This window comes from Platalea leucorodia (genome assembly GCF_965183815.1).
Source record: "Platalea leucorodia genome assembly, contig: HAP1_HAP1_SCAFFOLD_24, whole genome shotgun sequence".
Taxonomy (NCBI): domain Eukaryota; kingdom Metazoa; phylum Chordata; class Aves; order Pelecaniformes; family Threskiornithidae; genus Platalea; species Platalea leucorodia.
The window spans coordinates 1,559,178-1,567,021 of record NW_028121458.1 but is presented as its reverse complement, the minus strand read 5'-3'; positions in this window follow the sequence as shown (position 1 = coordinate 1,567,021).

The window sequence follows — 7,844 nt, the reverse complement described above, 5'->3', positions numbered from 1 at the left end:
GTAGAGGTCTCTTTTGAGTGAGGACAAGCAAATGGTGCACCCGTCTTTGAAAGAGGCCAGAAGTTCAAGCCAGGGAACCCCAGGCTGTACAAGCTTACTTTGGTGAGGACTGGGCCATTGAATGGGTGCTCTTGGGTGACATTCCTGGACATCTAAAAGAGAAGAGCATGGTCACAGACTTCCCAAGGGTAAATCATGCCTCGCCAACCTGGTTGCCTTCATGAGGAAGTAGCTGCGTTTGTGCATGAGGGGACATCAGGTGATGTCATTTACCTCCACTTCAGCAAGCCTTTTGGCAAGGTCTCCCTCAATGTTCTTGTACCCAAGTTAGGCCATTGCAGTCTGGATGGACAGACAAACAGATAGGCAAAACACCGCTTGGATGACGAGGCTGAGAGAGCAGTGGTGAAGGGGCCAGACTCTACCTGGAGGCCAGGGGAGATACTGGGGTTTGGTGAGGTGGCACGGGGGACTCTCCTGAGCCCTGCACAGTTTAACACCTGTATCCATGACCCAGAGGAGGCAACTCTCACCACATTTTTCAATGTTACTAACTTGGGAGGACCATTCCTGTGCCTTAGGGATGCCTTTCAGGGGAAACCTGAGAGGCGGGAGGACTGTCCTGTGGGGACCTTCATGAAATAGAAGGAGGACAAAGGCCAGATCCTGTGCCTGGGATAGACTGGTTGGGGCCTGGAGCACATTATGGAGAAGGAGAGGCTGAGAGCGCTGGGTTTTAGCGAAATCCCTCAGAGCGAAACCCTGGAGCAAGGATGCAGGCCAGTTGGTGGGATGTCAGTCAGTGGAGATTTTCAACATTTGTTGAGACAAGGTCATGGGCACCTGATCTAGCTGGAGCTGTCTGAGAAGTGGCTTGGCTGAGGGACCAGCTATAGCAAGAGCTATGGGACTATAAGGGTCAGTAGGAAACTGGTTCCCTTTTTCTTAATACTGGTGGTGGGGTTGGGTATCACAGAGCCCCGGAGGAGGATGGGGCTGACCATGTAGCAAAGGTCCCTTGTCAGGGCTGGGGTTTACGACCAGACATGGAAATAGCCAGTGTGTGGGACGGATCTGGGACAGTTGTCCCAGGAAAGCTTCTCTGGGGTTTCCAGGGAACATGACACAGACTGGGCCTCTCTCTTCTGCACCTTTGGTGCCTTGCCTCCTTCACCATGATGCCTGACTCTGCACTGAGAGCACCCTGCTGCGTGCCCCCACCTTGCACACTCACACAGCTTAGCTCTGCACTGGGGCTTTCCTCTCCCGAGAACTTCCCAGCCCAGCCCAGCCCAGCCCAGCCCCTTCCCACCTCTCCACACATCCCCTGCCCCCTCCCCAGCAGAGCAGCCCAGCATGGGCTGGCCCCATGGCAGTGCCCACCGCAGGGTGCTGCAGAGCTCTGGGCACTCACCCCACAGCCCCAGCCCCTCTGAAGGGCACAGCAGCTCCTGGGGGCAGAGTGGAGGGGGTTCAGGCTCCCCATGAGCCCCAGGGATGGTGCTGGCCCCAAGGGCATGAGGAAACAGAGGCCAGGCACTCTCTGGCTCTCCTGAATTCATATTGTAGGTGATGCCTAATGCTGACTGAATTTGCCCCTCCTCCGCTCCCACCAGCCCCACTGCCCACGACAACATCACAGTCCTGGCCTCAGGCAACTCCTGCATCTCTCCAGGCTCCCCTCCCTGTTCCTGCTGGGTCCCCACTGACTCCCATGGCACTGCAGAGTCCTTGTTCGTGGATACGCTGATTTACTGCTTTGCTTTTGGGGGACATCACCATTGAGGGTGTTTCACCTTCTGAGCCTCCATTCATTCCAGCCCCAGGGCATGTGGTGAGTCCCCATCCTCCCCTCTCCTCACCCCTCCAAATTCATTTCCAGAGAGTCTGGTATATGCCATCACTCCTCTCATACATGAAGAAACCTGAGGAGAGAATGGGGAGCTCATGGACCATCTCCCCTGACACTGGACACCAAGAGAGCTCTTAAATCAAGAGCATTTTGTTCAGTGGAACTGAAGAGTACCATGAGCTTCACTCTAAAAACATTGAGAACACAAGGAGAACAGACTCTTGAAAACACCAACTCCTTGGTCATTTTCTTGGCAGCAGCTTGGGAGGAAGAGCCCAGCCTTCAGGAACTGGACCTGGGAGATTCTGTTTTATTGAAGAGCTGCTATTGGGCATGCCACATCTGGCACAGTGTTGTGCAAGAGTCAGAGACAACAGGATGAAACCTCAAGAGAAGTAGTAGAAGCCCAGCAAATAATCTATGAGCAGGATTATAACAAGAGAATAAAGCAGACGCAGGGCCTAAGATGCTAAACTCTGGGAAATGTGATGAGAAGGGAAGGCAGGTTATTGTCGATGAAACAGTGTCCGTTGACCCACTTTCCATAGGGCATCCTTGAGCTCCTTGTTCCTCATGCTGTAGATGACGGGGTTCAACACTGGAGGCACCACTGAGTACAGCACTGCAACAATCAGGTCCAGACATGGGGAAGAAATGGAGGGGGGCTTCAGGTAGGCAAAAAACGAGGTGCTGATAAACAGGGAGACCACAGCCAGGTGAGGGAGGCACGTGGAAAAGGCTTTGTGCCGTCCCTGCTCAGAGAGGATCCTCAGCACGGCCCTGAAGATCTGCACATAGGACACCACAAGGAAAACAAAACACCCAAAGAATAAACAGGCACTAACCACAATTAGCCCAGCTTCCCTGAGGTAGGCATCTGAGCAGGAGAGCTTGAGGACCTGTGGGATTTCACAGAAGAATTGCTCCAGGACATTGCCTCGGCAGAGGGGTAGGGAAAATGTATTGGCAGTGTGCAAGAGAGAGTTGAGAAACCCAGTGCCCCAGGCAGCGGCTGCCATGTGGACACAAGCTCTGCTGCCCAGCAGGGTCCCATAGTGCAGGGGTTTGCAGATGGCCACGTAGCGGTCATAGGCCATGATGGTGAGAAGACAAAACTCTGCTGTAACACAGAAAAAGAAAAAAAAGACCTGTGCAGCACATCCCAAGTAGGAGATGGCCCTGGTGTCCCACAGGGAATTGGCCATGGACTTCGGGACAGTGGTGGAGATTAAGCCCTGGTCAAGGAGGGAGAGGTTGAGGAGGAAGAAGTACATGGGGGTGTGGAGGCGGCGGTTGCAGGCTACAGCAGTGATGATGAGGCCGTTGCCCAGGAGGGCAGCCAGGTAGATGGCCAGGAAGAGCCAGAAGTGCAAGAGCTGCAGCTCCCGCGTGTCTGTGAATGCCAGGAGGAGGAACTCGTTTGTGGAGCTACCATTGGACATCTGCTGCTTCTGGGCATGGAAACTGCCAAAGGAGATAAAAGAGAAAAATTCAGAGAAGCTTCTCTGAGCAAAATTTCATTCATTCATTGTGCAATACCTAAGGGTCCTTTTCTTTCCTGGGGGGCTGTTACGCAGCTCGGAGGCTTCAGCTCTGGTTTGTGCTGGCTGAGTGTGCTGTGCAGAGCCGTGCCCTCTCCCCAGGGGCTCCTGAAGGGTCAGCCCTGCTTTCCAGCAATGACCCATGGAGGCAGCAACAGCCCAGGGTGTTTGGAGGGAGGCTTCTGGGGAGGAGTTCCCTGTGCTGCACTAGAGCAGAGAGCAAAAAGCCCAGAAGGACGCTTTCTTCCCCAGAGGAAGATGGGGGACGAGGTGCAGCAAATGGGTCCCGTTACACTGTGTTTTAGTATTCAGACAGCTCCATCTACCTGGGAAATGGTCTTGGAAAGGGTCAAATTCCTCCATTGCCCCATTGCCTCAGTGCAAACCTCCGTCAGTGCTCCCATGCAGGAGGGCTGCTCTGTCCATCAGCCTGGTGCCCAGCTGCTCTGCGCTTGCACCGCTCTCAGCTGCAGGACGACTGCACCCAGAGGTTGCTCTGCAAAGGACACTGGCCTGTCCTGGGAGCAGAGGGGTGCTGTGCCAGGTGCAGAGTTCAAAACACCTCTCCTTTCCAGTACAGCTCTGCAGAGCATGAGGAAGAGGACAGGACAAGGATGCTGATTGGCATGGGCAGATCGGGTGCTCTCAGACATCTCCAGGGTCCTACAGGAGAGCTGTGCCCTTCTGGAGGGATGCTGACAGCCCCGCAGGACTCCCTGTCCAGCAGAATCCGGTGTCTTAAGGTGCTGTCTGCTAAGGGAAGCAGTGTCTCATTGCCAAGCCCTGAGTGCAGTGTCTCGAGCCTGGAAAATGAAGAGAGGCCTTGGGCACCTTGGTCCCATGGAAACACCTCCAGGGCAGCACCCTCCAGGTCAGGGCCAGAGCAGGCACTCCACACCCCCACCCCTTGCCCCACACCACCACCGTTCCTGCCAGGGACCCCACGAGCAGGAAGAAGAGCAGCACAAGCAGGTGGAGGACCAAAGCAGAACTCTGTGACTCTCCTCCTAAGGGAAGCAAGGAGAGGAGAGGCGGCCGGGCACTCAGGAAAGCCTTCTCCTTACCCAGCAGAGCACAGCACCTCCCAGTCAGCAAAAGCCCCGGGCAGTCGCTCACAGCCCCTTTGCCCTGCAGAGGGAAGCGGCCACGTGTCAGGAGAGATGCCCCTCTGCTGTGCCAGAGCTCTGGCTGCACAGGAGGCAACTCCTGCCCTGGACCACGCAGCCTTGAGGGCAGAGGCTGTGCTGGGTGGGAGACGAGAGCAGGGGTCTTGCGCAGAGGCAGGTGTCTGCATTGGAGGGGATGACAGGGAGCTTCCCAACTTCTCCCTCCCATGGCATTTGGGGTTGGAGGTTCCTAGAGCTCTCTGCCCATGTCTCTGCTGCCTGGAGCTATCCCTGCCGGGAACTGTTGCTCTGCCCTCCAGTTTTTCCCTGTCAGGGATCACAGACCCCATCACCCACTCCTGTCTGCTCCGCTCTGACCTCAAGAAACCTCCCCGTTCCAGGCACTCTCTAGAGGTACTCCCCGCTTGCAGGCAGGAAGGAGGAGGTCAGAGAAACCCTGCTGAGGACAGCAAAGGTGATGCTGGTGCTCTCTGGAGGGAGAGGAGTGGATGCAAGCAGTTGCCTTGGCTCCTACCAGACCTCCTGATCTCTCAGGGTGGCAGCTCAGGACTCTCAGGCTCCCTCGCCAAACGCAGCAGTGCCTTTTCCCCTTTTCCTGAAACAGCAGGAAACTGAAAGCACAGCCTCAGGAAAGCTCTTTAGCTTTCAGGGATCCCCTGCCTTGCTCTTCCTCTATAAAAGTCCCCTCTGAAATGCCCTGGGCAGCTCTGGCTGCACCCCCTGCCTTCACCCCTTCCCCCTGGTCTAACATGAGCCCCTGGGCTGGGAGGCCTCCTCACAGACCCTGCAGGCTGGAGCCTATGAACGCTTTCGGAGACCCTTCCCGCAACGGCAGCTGCATTGCCCTGCACCAAGAGACTTACCGTGGCAAGGGCTGCAAAGGTTTCTTCCCTTGCAGCTCTCCTCTCTCCTCCCACTCCAGCCTGCCTTTAATCGCGCTCTGCCCTACTCCTTTGCCCAGAGCCCTGCTGCGCTTGGCAGAGGAGTTGCTCCTTGGCAGAGCTGTCTCTCTGCACTGCTGCCTGCTTACCAGGAGCTCCCTCCACCCCAGGAGCCTGTCTCAGCCCCGGAGGAGGGGACCTGCCCAAGACGTCACTTTCTCTGCCCCCACCCCACTCTGCGCTCCCTCCAGGTGTCCCTGGTGTCTGCAGGAACCTGCTTGGGAAGAGACTGAAGGAATCACCGCTGTTGCCTGTCTCACCTCTGCAGAGATGTTTCTTTGCAGCAGTGGCCTTGCTGCTCTCTGAGACACAGTTAGGTCTGTGAATCCCCCTTCCTTGGCCCATCATGAGCCAGGACACCTGGAGACTGCCAGGGAGGCATCTCCTTTAGCCATGCTGAGGGAAGGCAATCAGCTGAGTCAGTGGAGGCATCTCATGCTGGATTTGTAGTGGTGGGGCTGGAAGGGACCTCAGCTCCCTCCCATGCCTGCCACAAATGCACAGGAGTTTTCTTCTTTCTACTCACAGAATCACAGAAATGTTGAGGTTGGAAGGGACCTCTGGACTTTCCCTTCCCCTTCATGAACCCATGTTAAATACAAGTCCTGCTTAACTCATTTGATATCCTTCTGGGATAAGGTCACCATCCCAGTGGATGAAGGGAAGTTGGTGGGTGTAGTTTTCCTGCATTTTAGTAAGGCTTTTGGTACTGTCCCTCACAGCATCCTTCTGGACAAGTTGTCCAACTGTGGGATGAGTGGGTTCACGGTGCGCTGGGTGAAGAACTGGCTGAAGGGCAGAGCTCAAAGGGTCATAGTGAATGGGGCTGCATCTGGCTGGCGACCGGTCCCCAGCGGTCTTCCTCAGGGCTCAATCTTAGCGCCAGTTCTGTTCAATATGCTTATCGATGATCCGCATGCAGGAGTCGAATGCACCATTAGCAAGTTTGCTGATGATACCAAACTGGGAGGTGCTGTCGACTCTTTCAAAGGACAAGAGGCCTTGCAGAGGGATCTAGAGAGATTGGAGCATTGGGCTCTGATTAATGGGATGAAATTTAACAAGTCAAAATGCCAGATTCTGCACCCAGGATGGAGTAACAGCGGGCACGAGTATAAATTGGGAGAGGAGTGGCTGGAGAGCAGCCCTGCAGAAAGGGATCTGGGGGTGCTGGTGGACAGCAGGCTCAACAGCAGTCAGCAGTGTGCCCTGGCAGCCAGGAGGGCAAACCGTGTTCTGGGGTGCATCAAACACAGCAAAACCAGGCGGTCCGGAGAGGGGATTATCCCGCTGTATTCAGCGTTGGTGCGGCCTCATCTGGAATACTGTGTGCGGTGCTGGGCCCCGCCATTGGAGAAGGGTGTTCAGGTCCTTGAATGCATCCAGAGCAGGGCACCAAAGCTGGTGACAGGGCGGGAAGGCATGTCCTCTGAGGAGCAGCTAAGGGCTTTGGGCTTGTCTAGTTTGGAGAGAAGGAGGCTGAGGGGCGACCTCATGGCTCTCTCCAGCTGCCTGAGGAGGGGACGTGGAGAGGGAGGTGCTGATCTCTTCTCCCTGGCATCCAGTGATAGGATGAATGGGAATGGCTCAAAGCTGCACCACAGGAGGTGTAAACTGGATATCAGGAAACATGTCTTTACCGAGAGGGTGGTCAAACCCTGCAACAGGCTTCCTAGAGAGGTGGTCGATGCCCCAAGCCTGTCAGTGCTTAAGAGGCATTTGGACAATGCCCTTAATAACTTGCTATGACTTGGTCAGGCAATCAGACTAGATGATCATTGTAGGTCCCCTCAAACTAAACTATTCTGCTCTGCTCTGGTTTATGCTATGCTATGCTATGCTATGCTATGGGTACATTTAATCAAAAAGGGTGGCAGTTGTGTGACAAGCCATGGGCCTACAGCTCTTCCCGGCAGTGCACGTGTGGGCCGCAGCACCTCAGCTGGGGCACCAGGCTGGAGGACAGCCTTCTCACGGGGAACCTGAGCAGTTCCTGCTGGGCTGGGCTGTGCTGCATGGACAGTGTGGTCTTCACGCCTGTGCTGTGCTGCACGGGTCCCTGCACCGCAGGACAACCTCAGCAGCTCATGGCCACCGAGGAGCCTGCAGGCAGCTCCCACTCTCCACTGGCCATTAGGCCACCTGCCTGGCTTTGCCTGCACCTAACAGCGCAGCAACAAGTTCTCATGAGAACGTTGTTTCTGTTGGACTGCACAAAGGATAAAGAACGTTGTTTCCTGGCACCTCCTGTAGCCCTGGCACCTCATGGAGCTCCGTGGGCCTGGATTTGAACATGAAAGTGAGCAGATTCCCTGAATGCTGTAAGGCAACGTGGGGCTGGACATGAGGCAACGGCCAATATCTCCACGTCAGTGGAGATCTC